This window comes from Aythya ferina (genome assembly GCF_964211825.1).
Source record: "Aythya ferina genome assembly, chromosome: 7".
Taxonomy (NCBI): Eukaryota; Metazoa; Chordata; class Aves; order Anseriformes; family Anatidae; genus Aythya; species Aythya ferina.
The window spans coordinates 13,086,791-13,108,236 of record NC_140302.1 but is presented as its reverse complement, the minus strand read 5'-3'; the positions used below and the strand labels follow the sequence as shown (position 1 = coordinate 13,108,236).

The 21,446-nt window shown below is 37.9% G+C and overlaps 1 long non-coding RNA gene across 3 annotated transcripts in view; it reads left to right on the top strand.

Annotated features, from left to right (window-relative positions):
• LOC311440017 overlaps positions 1-21,446 on the top strand; it is a 274,632-nt gene that overhangs the window by 220,213 nt on the left and 32,973 nt on the right. Inside the window, exon 4 of one of the 3 annotated variants that reach the window (XR_014695155.1) lies at positions 18,105-18,292. The exons of the other annotated variants lie outside the window; for them this stretch is intronic. This is a non-coding gene — a long non-coding RNA (uncharacterized lncRNA). The remainder of the gene's footprint in view (positions 1-18,104; positions 18,293-21,446) is intronic. 3 annotated transcript variants of the gene reach the window in all.

Here is a 21,446-nt window from a genome sequence, read left to right as displayed (position 1 = left end):
TTTCTTCTTTATTCCTGAATATTCCTCTTTACCTTCCTTCTGTTTCCCACCACCAGAATTAAAGCTTGTCTACAAAATTAAATTTAAATTCAAAATTAAAGCTTGTCTACATCCATATGTACTCCGGGACACCAGCTACGCTGTGGGAAACCACCTGAACCAACACTGGAAGTCATGAAAATAGCTGCACTAAGGCCTTTTGTCTGCTGCTTCATCAGTTGCATTTTATGTTTTTCTGTGGAATCGGTTCAGCAGATGTAAATCCCCTGGATTGTACCGTAAGGGTAGTCTCTCTTACCCAAGCCAAAATCCATTCCAAAGGCATGTTGCATAGAATAAAAGTATCCATATGGGGTTTTGCTGACTTAACTTTCCTAGTTTCAGAATGTAATTTTACTTACCTCTTCTCTAGAGAAACAAGTTGTACAAATTTAAGACCTAGCATCTAGTTTGAGTGTATCTAATGGGGAAACAGGGAGGGAGAGAATAGTCCTACCCTGAGACTTTTTGTGTATCAAAGTGAAGTAACATTAAAAGCCAAAAACATGATTTCAGCCAGCTATACTTTCTATTTATATTTACAAATATAACAGTAGAGGGGTCTGTTCAGGAAAAGGAAAAATAGAGTATTGCAATGTAAGTGATAGTAGCAGTGACACATTAAGCCTAGGTAACTTCGGCCAATTTAGAACTGACAGGCACCAAGTAACTTTAAAAAAAAAAAAAAAAAAAAAACTTGAAAAAGTAAATGATGGTGTAGCTGAGGTGAGGAGGAGGTGGCTCACCACTGGTTATGCAGCTTGCCTGGTCTCCTGGGGTGCAGCATGGGTGGGGGGAGCTGCACTGGTTTATGTTGCTGGATATAAATGTGCCTCTTCCTGTAAGTGTTCTTGCATGGTCAGGAAAACTATGTGATATACAGAATATCTATAAAGTGTCTTGTTCAAATGCTCACATGCAGTAAAAATGCTTCTCTAAATAATGCTGGTTCACGAATGTCTAAGCACTTATTGCGTGCCAAGGTGATGGATACCTTGCAAACACTTAAACTGGATAGAAGTGCTGTTGGCTAGATAATTGTCTCCCATATGCAGATTTGTTAAGCTTTTTAGCACTGCTTTCCACAGCACTCAATAATAACTAGATGGATAGTGTCTACATCTACATGCATTTTAGTGGGTAGAATCATTAGCATACAGTCTTCATTGGTTTAAAAACCACCACCACCAACAACAAAAACTGTAAAACTGTTTAAGGACTTTGTTTAGTAGTGCTTACTTTTGGAGATTGGAACAGCAGCATCAACTCTCTGTCCATGACTATATGCATGTGGTTTGACAGGCCTAACAAAGTAATAACTTATTCCATGTGCAGCTTTTAAACCCATGCTTGCAGTTATCCCTGATGAGCTTGTATTAACTGAAATTATATAGCTTTGTTTCAGAACCTCAGTGGATATGTCTAGTGCACGTAATTAGTGACCCCACTTACAAAACATTCATGCAAGAAGGAAATTCTTTGCACTGAAAACAATCTATCGCTAGAACAACCACTCCAGGGATTCTGCAATGTCCCTGTCACTGGAGGTTTTCATGATGCGATTGGACAGGGTGCTAGATAATCACATCTAGGCCCCTCTTTCCCATGAAAAGTTGGACCTGATGATCTTCCAAGGTTCCTTCCAACCTGAGCTCTTCAATGGCTCAATACCAGAATCATCTGCTGTTTCTTTAATCTGCCCAGGTTGCGATCTTATGATGATGATGTTCTTGAAGCTTTCGGGTTCTTTATTTCTTCATCTGGAATTTATTTCCTTTCAATGTTTTGAATTAGTTGTCTTTTAATACCTGTTTGACCGCACTGGAAGTGTTATTCTGGAAACAGTTTCATTGAAAACAAGAGAAGAACTTCTCAGACTGAGTAAAGGCTATTAAAATGCACCAAAAAGATAAGGCAAAAAATACACTCAACATCCAGAAGATCAGAACTTCACATACTCTGTTTTGGGCTGGGCCTGTATCTGAATGGGACTGGCATGCTTACAATGGTGACGGTAAATTGTCTTGCAAAATTGTTAGAAGATAAGCTTCTGTTTCTTTCACTTAAGTGATTATGCATGGGTCTTTTGAGCATTACCTTTTTAAGCCTACAGAATTATCTTCTTTAAATCTACAGTGATTTCTGAAAGATATCTAAAATGCATTGACTAAATGAAAAATCTTTGCTTTATTTGTGTTAAGCTCTGCAAAACAATATATATATATATATATATATATGTATATATATGAGGTTGTCCTGTAATTACATGCAGCCAAATGTGTAAATAAGTGAGCTGAGATCCATGCAGAGAATCCTATATGCTCCAGTTAGTTCTCTGAAACATATGTGAAGTTCTTAACATTGCTACTGCTTGAAAATTAAGCTGAGATTCTCACTAAAAAATTAAGATTTGGCTACAGAATGCTTCTAAAATTGGCTATGGCTTCACAGTAATACTCATTTCTTTCTACATTGTAGTTTAAAACGGTAGTCGCTCCATGAGCCAGTGGTGCACGCCAGGATGCACAAAAATAGAAACTAATAGCATCTGCTAAGTATTCAGCTCTCTGACAGCAACATGGGAGTAGAAATTCTCAGTGATTTAAGAACCATTATTTTCATTTAGCCTGATATTAGCTAATTTCTGAACAATGCTTTGCTGGCTACTAAACTTATTTTTAAAGTAATCCTTGAAAAATTGCATGAAAAAATCTTACCCATCCATGTGAAGTCCTACAAAAGCAGAATGCAATTTGATTTATGGAGAATACGTTTTAAATGCACAAAAACATGGGAACCCAAGACTTAATGTGAGGACTGCATCTGATTCTTCATCCATAACATGCCACGATGTGTCTGGAGATTACAGCACATATGGTCTGGAAAATCACCCACCATTTCAATATCTCTGAAATCTTGAGTAGTATATGTAGTGTCACAAGTGGGGTAGAAGATTGGATGTGAGTGTTAGACCTACAGAAATGTAAAATTATCTAGTTCAGATGAAATAGCTGGTAGTGCACATTTCGCTCCTCTGGGCAGATCTGGAAGGATTCGCCAAGCTGTGTGCACCTTAGGCACCAGATGTGCTGAAGCACCAGAAAAGTTGAGGACAACCAGTGTGGTGGAGCCCAGCTTCAGTGGGGAGAGTCTGAAATGAGTCAAGCAAATGGCAGTAGCTCTCCTAAGTACTATTTCTTGCTATTCCTAAAAGCTTCTGTAATGTTTACCTTGAGAATTGCTTTAGCTAGTTGTGTGAAGTTTTTCCAATCCTTTCATGAAGTACAGTATGCTATTATAAGAGTTTAAGTCATCAATATTTCAAGCAGAGAAATGCAAGAAATAGGTGCTATTTACTGGATCTAGTAAAACAGATGCCCTTCAGTGGGAAACAACAATATAAAACCACTACTTCATAATGATACAGGTCACGTACACGCTGATGTCAATCCAAGGGAACTCTCCTGAAGCTTGTTGGTCAGGACAAAGCTACTGTTGCAAAGAATTGTGGGTTCAGTTTTTAAATTAACAAACATCCATTACATTAGGAGCATCACCCCTCCCCTCCTCAAAATAAATAAATAATTCATAACACCACCTTCTAAACAAGGGATTCTTCATAGGGCATGAAGCAGTAAAATGCATATGAGCATGTGTGTGCCACTGCAGTAGAAAGCAGAGCCTAAGATCTGATTATTATTATTTTTTTGTAATGTAATGAACAGAAGTGAGAAGAAAATGTCAGAGTTTAGATTCAGATTGGCTGTAGATCTGTGGCTTCGTGTATCTTTTAAAGGACAACTGTCACGCAAACTCTTAATTTGGGATTAAAGTTCTAGATGGTCTATGGGATTTGTGTTTTTGTTGTTGTTTTTTGTTTGTTTGTTTTTTTGGTAAGTCTATTGTATTTAATGCATATCTATTCAGAAACAAAATCTAACTAAATCTACTAGGAAAAAAGAATGCGGGGAACTGCCTCTATTTTATCTTGCAGGTCCTCTATGTTGCGTTCAATAAAAGTCTGTGATGGTGTTCAATCTTGGAATGCACAAGTTTAAGCTTTTTTGTGTATTTCTTTGTACTGAGTTGAGAAAATGCACCCATGTGATGTGAATCAGGTGTCCTCAGTCACAAAGTGTGCTCCCTCACAATGTGCATGGCTTAATCCCTGATGCTACAGGGTGTTCAATTGTTAGAAATCTCCAGGTGTTGTGGAAAATCCATCAATATTTATTAAATGCAAGATGTCCAGAGCCATGAATGGTGTGAGGCTGGGAGAGGATTATAGGGAAGTCTCCAAACATGGTGGTTGCGCTCCCCGCAGGGAGCTGCTAGCGGCCGTGCCTGGGCCAGCTAGACCCCTGCTTTGAGGTGCTGGGTTGTGCCCCAGCACTTGTGGAGCCCAGCATGGAAAAGGCAGATTTCCTTCCCGTGGGCTCCCAGCAAACTGTGAAGTACACTTCTTTGGAGCTTGTGTGCATGTGACTGAAACATGGCCTTGTAAAGCTAATAAATAGTTGACAGGTACTCCCACGGTCTCGTCTCCTGCACTGCATATTTGACAAAATAGAAGATGGTTAATTCTAGATCAGAGAGAGCTAAAAAGCCAAGCTTGCTCTGTGAGCAGTTCACCAGTGTTGTTGAAATTGTCTTTACCCAACTTATCTTTTACAACTCCTCAATCATTCTTTAATAGAAGTGGGAAAGGAATCCTGTTATTGATTGAGCTCCTTGCTTTTATCCAGCCTACCTTAAGCTTTAAATAGATCTCTCTTGTCATAGAAATAATAATACAGCTTGCTCATAGAGGAGAATGGGGTCCTAGGTGCTGTGAGAGTTCATGTTGCTCACAAAATAAGTGAAATCTGTTTGGATAAGCAATGGCACTGATGCCAGCTTCCACACAAGGACAAGTAGTGCTGCACAAATTGATGTGCCACCTTAATGCTGCAGGATTGATTGAACATTTTCCTGCTGTTATTTTTCTGCTGTTGTCTTTCCTCAAGAGAACAGTGTTCCTAGCATGACCCCTTTTTCTTTGCACGTCAAGTGAAGGAAAATCACCCTGTGCTGTACTTCTGGGGACAGATATTGATCTCAGACACAGCGACGCAAACCAAAAGTAACTCCTTGGGAGCTGGAGGGATTGCTCTGAACTCTGGCCTGTGAAACTGGGGTCAGGTTGCAGCCAGTGGCCTCCCAGCTTTATTTCTTGTATAATGGAAACAGTAGATGTAAAGCAATGGTGCTGTAGAGAGTGCTGAGCCAGTTGGCAGAGGTGAAAATTTATTATTTTTTATTATTGATGCTTATAATGCAAAACATTGATGTATGTCACAGTCTCAATACATTTTCTTAATGGACATATCTATGCCAAATGTATTGATATTTCTGCTAGTCATTATGAGCATTAATACCAACATTTAATTTTCATAAAAGCTTTTTTTTTTTTCTTTTAGGAAATCACATAAAGCCTTATCTCATAACTTAGCTACCACTTACTGTGCAACAGATGCTCTATGCTCGGTTTCTGACTTTTTTTTCAAGTGCTGGATGTGGACGTAGCTAAACTTTGGACAAATCCCTTCAGTCCTGCCTCAAAATCTTTGGGTTTTATAGCATACCCTGGATAAAAATGTGGATTAAACTTCAGCTGAGATAAACATAAAAACTTCATGCATTTAAAAATAAAATTGAAAAAAGAAAAAATAGGGAAGATTGGTAGACACTTAAGGAAACTTCTTCAGTTAATGTGATGGTCTGCAGAAAGGTAACATACAAAATATTAGAAGCCATTTTCTCCAGAATTTAAAAAATGCAGATTCTAACAGTAGTCACTGGTGGCTGCCTTATTTATAAATAAAATAAAATTAGAAAGTAGACCTCTTTCTTAGTGAGATGACTAGCTGCAATAGCTAAGTGCCCCTGCACTGATTTAGTCTATAGCACACTTTCTGGAAAATCCATGAAAATAATTGCAAAATACATAACCAGACTTCTCTGTAAGTCTGAAAAATCTGAAGCATTGTGCTGAAGTTTGTGTGGTTAGGCCTCTTTCTTCCATGAGTGGCTCATACATAAGGGAAGAATTTTTTGTATAGAAAGAGTACAGAATTACAGTCAGTACTACCGTCCATTTTCATTAGTCCTTTGCATGCAGTCAAGAGACTTATAATAAAAATACACAATCTGAAGGAAAATAAATATTTATTATTACTTAGATCTGTCTTCTGCAGATTCTTACTCTCATTGGAGATTTAATATCCACGGGAAGCTTTGTAGAAATGCTTTTGTAACAGAGAAGTGGGTTCCATTACTGAAATGAAGATAAAATGGTACTTGTTGTTTATGTGTGGGGTTTGCTTATTTTCTTTCAATTCTATCTCCTTCTGATTTAAAATTATCTTGCTGATAAGCAATTTTTGCTGCCTATCAGTTATGCTGTGGCACTTACCAACAAAGTTAGATGCTACTTTTCCTTCTTCTTAATGAGATGGTTAACATATGTATATTTTTTAACAGGAAAATGAGGACTGGGGATGAGTGAAAATGAGGAATAAATGGTGATCAGCCAGTGTCCATGTTCATATAAAATATATATGTGGTTTTGTGGCTAAGTGAAAGCGTTCACAAAGCTAGCAGCAATTCCAGACCGTTGTACAAATACAATACTATTTCTGAATATAAATTCAGAAAGGTATAGAAGCCTGCACAAAGTGAACAACCATTTACAGTTCAAACAATTTTTCTCAAACACTGTTAGCACAACATTTAACCAGCTTTGCACTTAAAAAGTAATTCAGTGCTGACGCTTTGCCTCTCAGAGGACAGAAAATATTTTTGCTGTCATTTGCCTGAGATGGTACTATTTCCTGGTGCTTTGAAGTAAATAATTTATTGTAGCTTGGGGCTTTCACTCTAAGACTTCTCATATATGATACACTACTTACCTTAGCATTCCTGTTTATATATTTACATTGCTCTCATCTCAGTAGTACTCAGGTTCCTATGTACCAACACGTCTTCCACTCCCCACAGAGGAAGAATATAATTCATTAATGCTTCCGTATCCCTGATGATTTTATTAAATGAAGTTTAATTACTTCCATTGCTTTTGTATAACATAATCTAGTGCTCATTTACTCTATTATTAACATTCAGAGGAATTAAAATAGGGTGCATTTGCATCAATACACATTGAGCATGATGTAAGGCCAGGCGTAATTAATTTCTCTCTTATAGCTATGGAGACTGTTAATTAAAAAAAAAAATAAATTGATAAGCCAATGTCTGGGACTCGTAGCCTTAATGCAAGTAAAAATCTCTCTGTCACTCTAGAGGTGTAAATCTGCATTCTGGTTAAAAGTGTTTATATGTTTTACTCATAAGCGCTCTTTACCAGAGTGATGTCAAACGGTGAACTGTAATGGTGTTTCTTCTTTGTTGTGGAGGAAAAAATGGAAGCTAGGTGTTCCAAGTTAAATACCTGAACTACTTGTCTAGCTCTTCATGTGAATGGCAAAATTTTCATTAGTCTCAAGTAGACAAGGTGCAGGTCCTTCAGTCAGCAATTCGTAACATCCAGGAGAAGTGTGTTTATGTGCATCCCCAACCCTGCAGCAGAGCTGTGGCCCCATGGGCAGCTCCCATCCTTACCTACCCCGCTCTGACTTCTGCTGCTGTGGGTGGCAGGTTTGGCAGCCCAGCCTGCTGTGTGCCTGCACCTCACCAGCTGGGAACCACTGCCCTCGAAGCTGTCGCTTGCAGATCTGCCTGAGTTAGGGAGTTTTAAGCTCTGTTTGTCTGTTCCCAGTCTGACAGAAATCCAAGTGACCTTTTTTTTTTTTTTCTACAGAAAGTGTTGGAAAAAATCATCCTTGTGAAAAATCAGCCTCTTTAGAAGCTTGCTAAAAAAAAAACCAAAACCAAGAAATACCCAAATCCTCAAGCGCTTTTAAAAATATATTCCTTATGTAAGAGGATTTGTGAACAGAAATTTGAATATTTTAAATGAGCCACCCGCTCTTGAAATACGTCACTCCAGTAGCCTTCCTTGAACCTTTGTGGAGCATCGCCTGCATGTGTTTGCTAAAGAATTTTTTGGTAGAGCAACATCGCCTTTCCAATTTAATTCTGCGCTGTTTCCACATGGCAGCGTGTTAGGAGATTGCTTTTTCTGTCCCCTGTCAATAAGTGACCTGCCTTACACAGGCACTCAGAAATGAATCATAACACTTGTCAGCATGAGCACTGACGATTGCTAAGGAGCTAACTGCTCAGGGGTTGCCTGCAGCACCTCTGGCTGTTCATCTGGCAGCGTGAGGTGGGGCACGGTTATGTCTTCGGAAGTGAGTGTTATTGAAGAGAAATCAGGAAAGAAGGACATGAAAGGATTACTCTATCAGCTGCATCAATTTTGTTAGTGTTTACTGATCGTGAAACGGGAAGGGGTAAAATGTTTCAGAACAGGGATGCAGCAGACAAGATGGAGGTGCTCCTGCAGTGGTGGGAGTGGAGGAGAGGGAACTGGGGAATTGCTCGAAAAGAGGTACATGGTTTGGGAGTGTTCTGGTAGTGTCTGACAAAAATGCAAAGCAAAGACAGCAGTAAAGGCAGTCCTAAGAACGCAGGAACCTCACCACTGATGGAAACTGTTGTTGTGGGCTTTATTCTTAAAGGATTCAGATTCTAACATTATTGGTATTGTAAATTTGCCCCAAAGAGAAATTCTCCATAGTGAAGCTAGTATTCAAATAGAAAGAGGAAGGCAAGAGGTCTCTTCCCTTCCACTCCAAGGAGTTCCAAGAGTAGGAAGCGTAGAAAGATAAAAAGGAAATGGAAAAGCCCCACACCAGTAAAAATATTTTTCACTTTCCTGACAAAGGTCTAGTAAACAAGATACAAGATAGGCACTAAGATGTCTGCTGGAGAGGTACAGATTTGCTATGTTTGAGCTCGAGTACTGTGTTAAATTTCTCAGTCTTAATTCTCAGTCTCAATTAACTGGAATTACATTGGAATTCCTGGGTTACATTGAATTCAGGTTTTAAAAGAAGAAATGGCATTGCGTCTTCATTAGAAATAATGCAGAGTTTGGTCTGCTTTCTCTTTGGTTCCTGAAAATTGCGACACAATCCTTGGGTGTTTGATGTTGAAAAAGATCAGGGGGCCTTCCTGCAGTGTAATCAAATCAGATCCATTTTGTTAACAAAATTTAGTCAAGGGGGCTCTTAAACCTCCTTCACAACTGGATGACAGTGCTGACGTAAGTATTGGTATACCGTGAGACTTAGCATGTGAGGGCTTTTGTAATGGACCATTTTCAAAGGTACAGGTAACTGAACAAAATGGAAAGTTCCACCTGAAAGCATCAACAGCCTTGTTGTTTCAGTCTAAGAAATACAGTTCAAATTCCACAGGATTAGTTACCTTCAGAAATAAGCTAGGAGCCAAAACAAACGGTCTAAGAAATTGTCCTTGAGAAAAGCTAGTAATAAACCATATCAGTACTACTCCTTTTCTTCATGCTCCCAAACCTTGCTAAATGCCTTCTTCGGGCCAATAAGGCATCTTTATTATGCTAAAATTGGATTAATGTTGGATTGATAAAGCATTAATAGTTCAGAAGCTTGAAGTTATTGATGATAAGTTTTAATTTGAGGAAACTCAAAAGACCAAAACAGACTTGCTAGTCCATGTACTGTAAAGCATACAGAAACAGAGTATTCTGAGAGGAGATCTACAGAAAGTGCAAGGAATACAGGGGGCTTGAGCCTGAGTCAAACATCACTGAAGTTTAAGGAAAGATTACAGGAATTAATAATCTTTAGATTATCTTTCCTATCTCTGTCTTATTTACATATCTTCATGAGTGTGTTTGAAATGATGATTATTAATAATTTACCACTTTTAAAACTGGCATCTGAAGTCACAGAAAAAAATACATTCATCACAAGGGAAAAGTGAAATAGTTTGTGTCTCTTCATCAGCTATATTTTTTAGTCTTTTTTTTTTTTTTCAGAATATATACTTGGTGAAAACAAATTATTGGAAAATATACTAGCAAGATGTTAAGTCATAAAAACAAAACATTTCAAGTAAAACAACTTAACAAGTTATCAATATAAATGATGGTGTTTGGATATCTACTGTCCACTTAAAAAAAAAAAAAAAAAAAAGACTGTTTTTATCATTAATAGTACTTGCTGTATAAAAAAAAAAAAGTTTCATGATCAAATTCCAAGAATGAATTGAGTAAATTGTGGGGGAAAAAATGTATTTCTGTCACTAGTGCTGTCTATACAGTTTTCCCTGAAAGACTGTAAAGTAGTATGAACTATCTTCTCTATGTTTTTTTCTTGATGAAAATTATTGGTGCTTTCATTGTATAAGAAGGTTTCTTGCCAACAATATAATAATTTTCTGTTTAAACTTGATAGGCCACAGAATTTTCAAGATTTCCATTGAAATAAGTATCACAATCTTTTTTTTTTTTTTTTTTTTTTTTTTTTTTAATTAAATTGAATATTCCTAGAAAGAGTGATAACATGGCTCTTTTTTTTTTTAGTTATTAAAGTATGCTATCATACATGTGGAATAACACAATAATCTAGATAATAGCTGGGGGGCATGGGGGAGGCGGTGTTGGAAAGGAATCCTTACCCAATAAATTCATTTGCTTTTCCTGTGGAGCATTTTACAACAAGTTAAGTAAGCTCTGAGAAGCACCAAAATGTGATGGATAAGCAGTTAGAAGCCTTAAGCTCTCCAGGATTTTCAGCAAGTAGTGATTGACCAGAATGGAGTTTCAATGCAAAGCAATTAGATTGTCCCCTTAATGTCCTCTGAATATCCATGGCCTGAAGCAGTACACTATAATGGACCAGATTTCTCATGTAGTATGGTAATGCTTGAGTATCAACAGAACAAAACAGCATGAACAAATTTTAGGCAAGGCTCTATCCAGGACCTAAGTACAGAAATACCAAGGAAGCTGCAGCAGTTTATGTCTACTAGGGATTTGATCCTGTATTCTTCTGTCTCTTAAATGTTAATTTCCTTTGTTTCCTCTACTTAAAAAGTTGAATTCAAAAATAGTAATAATAATAATCCAGAAACGCAAAAGCCTGAGCAATACTCCTCTGTGTATTTGTGGTAGAAGATCACTGTTATTCACACAGATACAGAAATTATTGGGTGATACAAGAGCAGATGCATTGTCTACAGTGTGGGAGTAATACTGGGTATTTCGACTCTGAAACATCAAAAAGAAATGGTTTGGAACTAGCAATGAGGTCTTCATCTTTTTGCTTTTATTTCAAAAGAAGTTTTATTATCATTACTGATGATAGGGCTGGTGAATCTTGGGAACAAACATACATAGTTTAAAACTTTGTAATGCAACAAGAGAAAATTCTTGCGACCTTCTACTTTCAGTCATTTCTAATGCAGGTACTGACAGTTACTCTGCCTTCTATCTTGTGTGTCAGGAAGGGGAGTCATTACCTTATTACTTCAGTGTGCTATGTCAGGATCTGTCTCTTCAAGGGTAGAAACTATCCCTGTTAGCAACAAGCAATGGTCCTAGAAATGCCAGAGAGGAAGAGCTACCTGTGTGTCTGTCTGAGCAGGTATAACGGATGTGAGTTGATAAACATGCCCATAGGAAGAGCTTATTTAGACCTTATCTAAAGGGAAAGGGTTCTCATGGTATGAACTTCTAAGTCCTTTCCCTAAATGTCCTTGTCTTCTTTATTCCTGTTTATAATGTCTTCAAAATTCAGGGAGTGATTTCCTTAAAAAACACAAGCAGAATAAAAAAAATCAGTGTACTACCCTTACATGACTAGATACACCCCTTGCAAGAGGTGTAATATAGACCCTGAAGTTACTCTGTCACATCTTGATACTGTACCAGTCTTTTCTGAAAGGTCTCATAGTCTCTTCTTTCAGTAACCCAGGAGGATATCGCAGGATCTGTTGCTTAATTCTGCTCATTAGCATCCCAATTACCATCTTCTACAACAGTGAGTTAGGAATATGCTATTTTTCTAAAAGCTATCTTAGCTGGTTGTGGGGCAGTTGGTTAAATTACTGGATTAATTATACCAGACCCTTGTAGAAGTAAGTGCTATCTTCTTTTTTTCTTTTTTCTCCTCTCTCTCTCTTTTTTTTTTTTTTTTTTTTTTTTTTTTTTTTTTTTTGTTCATGTGTATGAAAAATGCACATAATCAAGTATTTTTTACTTTGGGTTCACATTGCTGAAATGTATGCAATGTAGATGTCAACCTCAATGGCATCTCCTTCTAGCATGATCAATATCTCACAATTCAGATTGGCCAGGATTAGTGTGTTCATAGACTTTCTCACTTTAATTCTAGAAATAATTCTTGGCCAGCTATTTTTCATTTCATTTAATTATGAATGACCATAACCTTAATTACATTACCATTGTATTCTTCTTGATAGCTTTACACACCCTTACATCACCTGCAAATTTTCTCAGTATGAACTAGAAGCATGTTTTTGATAAATGCACATTTCACACTGACATAAATCAATCTCAACAGTGTTTGAGAGGTGTTTTCTTTTGTTGATATGTGTGTTTCTGTTGATTTCTTTTTTAATTATTTTTTTTTACCTTAGGTAGAAGCTAGTTAGAAGGTATCTTAAAAAGTTAGAAGGTACCTAAAACTGCTTTCTGTTTTCACAATCATAACCCAAGCTTTGTGTGCTGCTTGGTATTAAATCTTCTGGATTCCTTCCTGTAGTGACATTTTGCTATATATATGCATAAGGTGAATTGATACCTCAAAATCTAATGAGGCTACATATGGTTATCTTCTTGTGATCAAAGTGTTTAAGCATGAGTTCTTGGCAGGTAAATCATTTGATTTGGGCCCATTGGCCTTCATGCAGGAGATGTGCTTTTGACCTTTTATATTTTGGAGTTTCCCTGATTCTAGAAGCTGTATTTTAATCTTTTCCGGCCTTCATGGTTAATTGTGTCTCTGCAAAGATCCAGATGGCTACTTAAGCCCTTTAACTTTCTTTTTACAATGAGAAATCTGGCACTCTGTCCTAGCTGTGTGACCCAAAATAAATCCTAAACTCTGTCTTTACTCTGGTAAGGAGCCATTGTCATATACCAGCTGGGATAAGTAAAATCAGCAGTCAATCCCTGTTTGTTTTTTTTTTTGTTGTTGTTTTGTTTTTCTTTTCCTGGCTGTTGTTCTTCAGCCAAGTGCTGGAAGAGTTCAGGAGCCACTAGAGCACCCTTGACAGAGAGATTCCTCTTAGGATGAAGTTATCACATCAGTTCCTCCCATTCTTTCTGCATTTTGCTGTCGAGCACCATGTTGCACAAATCCAGCTAAGTGACCTCATCAAAGCAATTTACTCTTACTGTGCTCTTAAAAGCAATCATACAGCTGGTTCAGTCTCAGCTTTGCCCAGACTTGTCCTGTTTCTTCTCTAGCAATTCCAAGGAACATGTTAGTTGTCAGGACATTAATGTCTATCCAGAAATACCTCTTTGACACCTTTCCCTGCAGCCTCCAACATGTATTACCACCATGTTAAATACAACTACTCAGAGTTGTTAGGACCTACTCTACGCAGCCTAGATCAGCCAAGAGCTGAAGTTCTTAAGCTGATAAACAGCTCTTACTGATTTTGCTTTTCAGTGTTCAAATAACCATTCAGCTGTCTGGGTTCCATGAAGAGAGTTTCACATATGGCTATGGTTACAAGCCAGGAGGATGAGGATGCAGTAGGTGTGTGAGCTTGTGCAATTTTATATGTATTGGAGCAGGTCCTTGGACATCTGAAGGAGAGCTGTCCTTGTAGTCCTATCTCACAGCTTCAACAGTTAGGGTACAGACTATTTCCACAGTTCTTGGGGGCCTTGGGTAATGGCTAACTTTGTTTTTAGCAAAAGCTTCTTCAGGGATCATGTATGAACAAGTGGTTTTTGCAAGTGTTTCACAGACATAAACCTATTAGAAGGACACCTACATATCTCACAATGGTGAGCGGTCCAGAGACTCAAGGAAGCAGAAGCTATGCTTGCTGTGAAAAGAGAAGCAGTTTAGCTATTGATTTGGAGAGAAATCTAACATCTGATTTCATTGGATTTTTTGTGGTTTTGTTTTGTTTTGTTTTAGTTTGGTTTGTTTGTTTTGTTGTGTTTTTTTTGTTTGTTTGTTTGTTTGTTTTGTTTTGTTTTTTAATAGTGCTGCTTTGTGCTGTGAAGATGTTAGCCTGCACATCTCTTTACTGTTGTTCAAGCTGGGTGAATTGTACACACAGTCTGTCATGTGAATCATGCAAAATTTCTACTTTCTGTGCCAACTGACTAAGTAAAGAGAAGGTGCAACTTATTAGGAAGGATTATTAGGAAGGCACTGAAAGCAGAGATGACTATCTATCACCTTTATCACAAAGCCAGGCCCAGCAGAGAAATACCATCACTCAGCAGTGGCTATGCCAGTTCTCCTGACCCCAGGTCATGGAGAACTTAAGTGAATTTTCATTTCTCTTTGCTTGTAGCTTGCCTGGGATCCATGTGCCTGAGATTTGGGTTTGAGAGAGTTGTTGTTATTTGTGTTTAGATGCAAAAATGAGAGACTTACAGATTCTAAAGAGTGCTCAGGCATTTGAGTTTAGCATCTGCTAGCGTTCTTGACCTTTAACAAACTCTTCTGTGTTGTAGTGTAAGAACTTGTCCTTTTCCCTTATTTTCCAAGTTTGGGGAGAGCAAAAATAAAATTTGATACTTAAAAAAAAATATTGTTGAGAGAATAAAGAAAATAGTCTTTGAGTTCAGAGACGATTTATTAAGAATGCCCTGAAAGAAAGAGTGCACACTAACACCTGATGGGGTGAAAAGTGGATAGCAGCTTCATAAGAGAATAATCTAGTTATGAACAGGAAAAAGGTGCTGTGAGAGCAAGAATTTTTGGGAGAATTCCTACAAGCCATAAAACAACTAATAGCCTGAGAGGTATTTTGTATCAGTGATTGATCAATAGACTGTGCTTTTAAGGCAGGTATTATTTTTAGTCATAACTTTAATTTTAAAATTAAATATTTTTTTTGTGTGTAACAAATATAAAATAGGAGTTCTGTCTTGAATAAAATAATTTTTAAAAAAGGATTAGAACATATGATCAGAACAGTCAAGATAAAAAGCCTTTGACTTCCTATAATCCCCTCTTCTGCTATCTCAGAGAAGTAAAATTATTTTCTTTCTCTAGTTACTTTGAAGAAAGATTGTATTACTTACATCTAACATTCATATACTTCAAGATTTCTAAAGATGCAGTGGATGCAGAAAGTTTGGAAGTTTGGGGTTTGGTTAGGAAGTACTGCCAGCTTTACGTGGCTGATGAGACAAATGACCCTGGTTTTAGTCACTGTTTTGCAGTGACAGGGAAATGGTAATGCTGCATTGATACCATGAAGAATAGATACCGCTTCCAAGAAGCGCTTCTATTATGTTACAGTTCTACCTTTGTTATTTACTTGAACTCTATTTCAATCTCTATATACAAGAATAAGGTTTGTCCATCTTTTAAATGCATGTATTTCTTCTATAAAAGGGATGCATGAAATATTTCAAGCCCCGTGTTCACTCCCAGGTACAACAAGCACCATGGGGAGAATATCCTGGGAGATAGTTTATTTTGTTTGTAACATGATAATTGTCATTAGCTCTTCATTCAGAGTGTCACCCCTTAGCTCAATCAGTAATATTTATCCTGAAGAGGAAGGATCTTGTCCTGGATCCTGCATTACAGAATCACAGAATTTCTAGGTTGGAAGAGACCTCAAGATCACCTCAGGCCTAACATTAACAGTCCTCCACTAAACCATAACCTCTCTTCAGGTTTCTGTCAAGAAAGCTGCTGCAAAATGCAGCTTCCTGACCAACAGAGAGTTTTGTCCCTTATTTAACATCTCAGTACCAAACCCAGCAATCTCTGATACAGAACTGAATATCAGAGGTTTTTGAAAAACAAAAACATACAGTGACCAGTAGAAGATGCTCCATGTTTCCTGTGATCACTGAAAAGAAAACCTCCCTCTGAACTCATTAAGCATGGCCTTCTTCACATAGTAAGCCAATCTTGATTGGTGATGTTGGTGGTGGCCTTCAAGGCACTCTTGTATTCAGCCTTGAAAAATCAATTCCAGAAATTTTCCTTCTCTGCTTAGCTTGCTTGCCTGTAATGGAGTTAATGTGCTCTTTGTTTTTCTCTCCTTTTTGAGTAGGTGTTTTGTGTTTGCCACTTAACAGTTCTCCAGGGTCTGTTCTGAAATTATCAAAGTTTATAGCACACATTTTCAAATTAACATTCTTAAATATGCCCACAAAATCTGTTGCTGCTCCCCAAATGCATCTTTTTACATTAAACTGCATCTTACCACATGTAAATACCCATTTGCATTCACAGAGAATGTACAAATAGTTACTCAACAAATTTTGCAAAGATGTTCCATGAAAAGTTGGAGAAAATTTTAAGGCAAATGTTTTCTAACCTAAAGGCAATGTGTGACCAACAAGATCTCGGTGTACTTTCAGAAATGTAGTGATGCAGAAGACTATCAAATTTACCTGCTTGGAGAGGACCTTCTACATTTAAATCTCCCTCCAAATTTAAAACAGTGTGGATTTCTCTGGTGCCACCCTTTTGCTTAGCTGCAACTATTTTTGGATTTCTAGATCTGTTCATATGCAGGAACTAAAACCATAGTAGTAGCAAGTAGGAAGATTTCTCAGACAACCCTTAAAATAACAACAATGAAGGACTTTTTAATGCATGCTTTTATTCAAGTGGTTAGTCAGATTGCAGACTCTCCAAAAATCCAGGGATCTCAGTTTTTCCCAAGGTTTTGGTTCTGCAGACTCCATGAAGTATCTGAAAACCAATCTACTTTTATTCTGTATTGGACATTTTAACCAAAAATATTTATCAGTTCAGTCCCTGTTAACTCCTTTGATGTGAAAAGCAGAACAGATTCCATTTTGCAAATCTGTACTTGTCATTTTTAGATGGGACTTTGTTCTCATCCTAAGATTGAACTCTTTGGCTATTTGATTAAAGGACGTCTAGAAATAGATCTTGCTTGTAACAACTGTATGTATGCATTTGTCACTTCTTCAACTATTTTTCACTTCCATGTCCTTCAGTGTTCAGCATATTTTTTCTTAACTGAGAAGAACTCGTAAGATGAGAATTTATAACATCCAATGGTACTTTTCCAGTATTTTTTTAATACTAAATATCATTGGCAATGTTGGGAAATAAGTTGTTGGTTGATACTTTCTTGAGATATTCTCTGCATTTCCACCTTCTGACTACTCCGAAGTCACTGCTGACAGCGCTGGTTTCCCCGTGAGGCAACAAGCACTGTATTTCCAAGCTGAGACTGTTCATCGCTGATAGCAGCCTTTCCAAGCATTCCAAAAAATCCTGGCCAGTAGAAACTTCTATCCTGTATCACTTTTCCATGTTAAGAAAAACATGTATGCAGAGAAGGATTATTACAGAACAATTCTGTGTGTTTCATTTTTTGTTTGTTTGTTTGTTTCCCTGAAGGCCTGTATCTTCCATATTGTGTCTGATTCTAGTATGAAGTTTATTTGCAAAATCCCAAAGGTTGCCAGGAATCACATTCAAAGAACTATTTATGCTTACATTGAATTCAGTGAGTTCTGTAATTTTTTTTTTTCTTTTCTGGGGTGTTTGACCCAATGATCTTTCATGGTCCCTTCCAACCCCTACAATTCTGTAATTCTGTGATTCTGATTCTTCTGTCAGCTTACTTATCTTTTAGTTTCTGGCTTCCTTAGGACAAAAAAGTCAGATGAGCAGCCTGTCCTTGTCAGACAGACCAAGTGCCCCTTTTTGCATGTCTGGGAGGTGCCTCAGACTTCAAAGTGTGACTACGGAAGAGCAATAAGAAGTGCATAACTGACTTGAGTTTTGAGCCAGAACTCAGCCTGAATTGCACAGTCTGAATGTGCTTCTGGAGTGCTGAGGTTTACTGTTTCATTTCAGTCCATGACACATCGAGCTATGGAGTTCAAATCCCAAGCTATGATCTGGCCCCAAGTACCTGGAGAATTCACAGCAGGGTTTGGAGCTGGTGCTTCTGCTTGAGACATACTTTGCGTGAGCTGAAACCTTGAAGCAAGACTGAGACAAGGCTACAAGATTAACTGAATGTACCTCGTGATGGCACACAAGTTAGTAAAGCTGTCTTTTTTCTTTTTCTCTTTTCCCCTCTCTCTCTGCCTCTTCCTGCCAGGTTCTCAAAACTTAGCATGAACCTTCATAAAGACAGTCTGAGTTTCTGGTTTGTCACAAAGCTTCGGAATGAGGCAAATTTCCCAGGGTTTGTGGTTTCATTCCAAACATTTCATAGAGCTTTAAATCATACCCAGGAGCTCTCCTCCGTGTTTTACAGAGAACAAAGTCACAAATCTGGCTACTTATTGAAATTGTAACTATTTCATTCACCTATTGAGTACAGTATATTCATCTTTTGCAGACAGCAAACGAATACCTTAACAGATGGGAATTTATATTGTTTCCATGGTTACGATAATAAATACAATGCTGATCTGCCCAAAGTAGCTCTTGTTTTTCAAAAGGGTCTTTAAATTACTTGCATTTTCCAGTGGATTTTAAACTTTTTCTTTACGATGATAATCCAGAAGCTATTTTTTATAACAACAGTTTATGCTAGACACTACAGTTGTTGCAAGACAATGTGATTTCATATTTCTCTAAAGCATATAATTAGCAGAATGAATTAAAATAATGCTGTATTCTGTGTTTGCTCAAACCATCACGATCCTGCAATACACACAAATTTTAAAGCCAGCAGTAGAGAGATATGACAGCGATCTTGAATTTCAATTTTTCAATTCACATTTTTGGAAATTGCAGAAATGAATTAGTCCAGAAACAGTTGAATACCGATAATAATGACTTTATTTTTACATGCGTTTGAACAGTACCACAAAGAAAGATTGTCTGAAGCGTTAAAGTCATGGTTATTCACAAAACCATCATTTAAGAATTGATGGGAAAAATAGCTGAATAAAATATACATCAATATTATCCATTATTCAAACCATTCTATATGTCACCACTGAAATCTTTACAACACTTTTTTTTTTTTTAAACCTAGTTGACCTAAACTTAATCTTCTCTTGATTCTGTCTGTGCTGTGATCAGACTTTTTGCAATGGCCATTTTCATGGAAAGTATTTATTTCCAAATTTCTTTTAGTAAAAAGTTTAAAGACTACCTCTTTGTGAAGCAACCAAAAACTTCTTCCTCGGTATTTCTTCCCTTTAGAATCAAATGGAGATGCTGTTGACAAACACTGCACCCAATTCAGGAGTTTTGTTTCCTGAGATAAATAAATACTGTATCCAGCTGAAATGCAAACAGACAGCTTTAAAAGGCAGAATTTCATGAGCTGCACTGAAATATGGCATATGAGGAAAGGTACCAATGCTCCTGGGAACTGATGTTTTTAATGGCTGAAAGCAGGAAGCCAGTATGCTGAGTAAAGCTCCCAGATCCTAGTAGCTTGTCATTTTATTACACTGATTCTCAGAATTGTTTCTGAAATTCTTTCGTTGTTGTTGTTTGTTTGTTTGTTTTATGCTATGTTTGGTCCTCTGTGAAGAGTCGTTTGGGTATCTTTATACTGAAAAGTTAAGCTGGGGCTGGAGGGATGGAGATGGAGAGCTGATAGTAGACACTGATTTTACAGAGACAGCCTGGCCCTATGCATCGCTTACGAAAGTAATTATTCCATTGGGTTGCTTCCCCAGGCTCAGGATTCAAATTACACAGGCTGAATATATGTCAAAGAAGGATTTACAAACGCAGTTAAAGAGAGGTGCTGCCTGGGCAGAATACAGCCCCACTGCAACTTGCCAGGAAAACAGCCAGCCAGAGCAGAGAACCCAGGAGGGACTTTGTCTAGATTGAAGTCTTGACCAGGCTCTGGGCTCATATATCAGCTGAAGGGCTGGAGAGAGAAGCAGCATGTCTCAAGGCTCCTTTTTGTTTTGTAAAGATTAGTAACTCCCTGATGTTTTCTTCACTGTAGAGATAACTGTGCTTAAGAAATTACTTGGCTACGCTTGTTTTCCCAGCCTGTCTTCTACATTGATTTTGAGTAATCTTTTCAAAGAAGACATAAAATCCAGAGGGCATGTATCCTAAGCAGCCAAGTGGTGGAAGGAATGAAGCTCTCCCTGGTGACCTGAGGCAGAGCAGTAGTGCTCCAGGAGAGGGCAGCGGGTGCTGTGGCCACCCCTGGGTGTGCCCCTGCCTAGAGCCATGTCGCAGCCCTGCCCGGGCTTGGCTGGCTGTGGGAGCATGGCATCCCAGTGCAGGGATTCACTCAGAGTAGAAATATTTGCTCCCTGGAATAGGCCTGCACCAAGTTTTGTCACCTGCCGTGTGTGAATGATGCCCAGAAGTGCAGTGGAAAATGCTAGCAGATTTGAGCCTGTGAGTCAGCCGTGAGTCACAAACTCAAGTTGCAAAAATAAAACTTGCAGTGGAGGATTCAGCAATGCTGTGTGTGAAAGCAGGTAAAAATCATGCATGAATGCTTATCAACAGCATTGATACTGCTGCCAGTAACTAGTGCTGATCTCATCCAGAGAAAGGAAGAATCAGAATTCCTGGATGCAAGAGTCTCAAACACTATAATGAAAAGTTAACTGCAATTGCTCTCTCGTGGCAACATTTTACTAAGCCTCTGCAACTTGGGAAAGGCCAGGGCAAACATTCATATTAATCCCTTTGAGAGTCTGTTGTTTCACACAGTATTATGATGCTTAATTCCTGAAAACTCCATGCTCTTCTGAATAATTCTTTAAAATGCGCTGTTGAACACATCATCCTTGGGAGGCCATCACCTCAGAGGTGGCTTGCAGCATCCAGCCAGCCTCAGAGCTTGTTCTTGCGGTGCAGGCAAAAACATCCAAATTTGAGTGATTCTACCTGTAGTAAACAGCTGTGAACTTATTTCAGGAAGTGTGTACAACAGGATGGTGCTTCTGAATGAATGTGTTTTTGATTAGCAGAATACCGCATAATCAAGGGCTTAGTTAATAGGGCACGAGGCTTTAGCCTTTCTCCAAGAGTCTCTTTAAACACCTGATATTACTCTCTGAAAGCATGGAAGCTAAGAAATAATCCAGAAAAGTACATAGTTATTATTAAAAATCTTTCTCAGGAGGAAGAAAGGAGTATGTAGGTAATTTTACTAGAAAACCAACTGTGTTGTGTTGTTTAGCATGAAAATATGTGCACAAATCATGTTAACATCTTCATAATGTGAAGTAAATTTCAAAGGTACCAAGT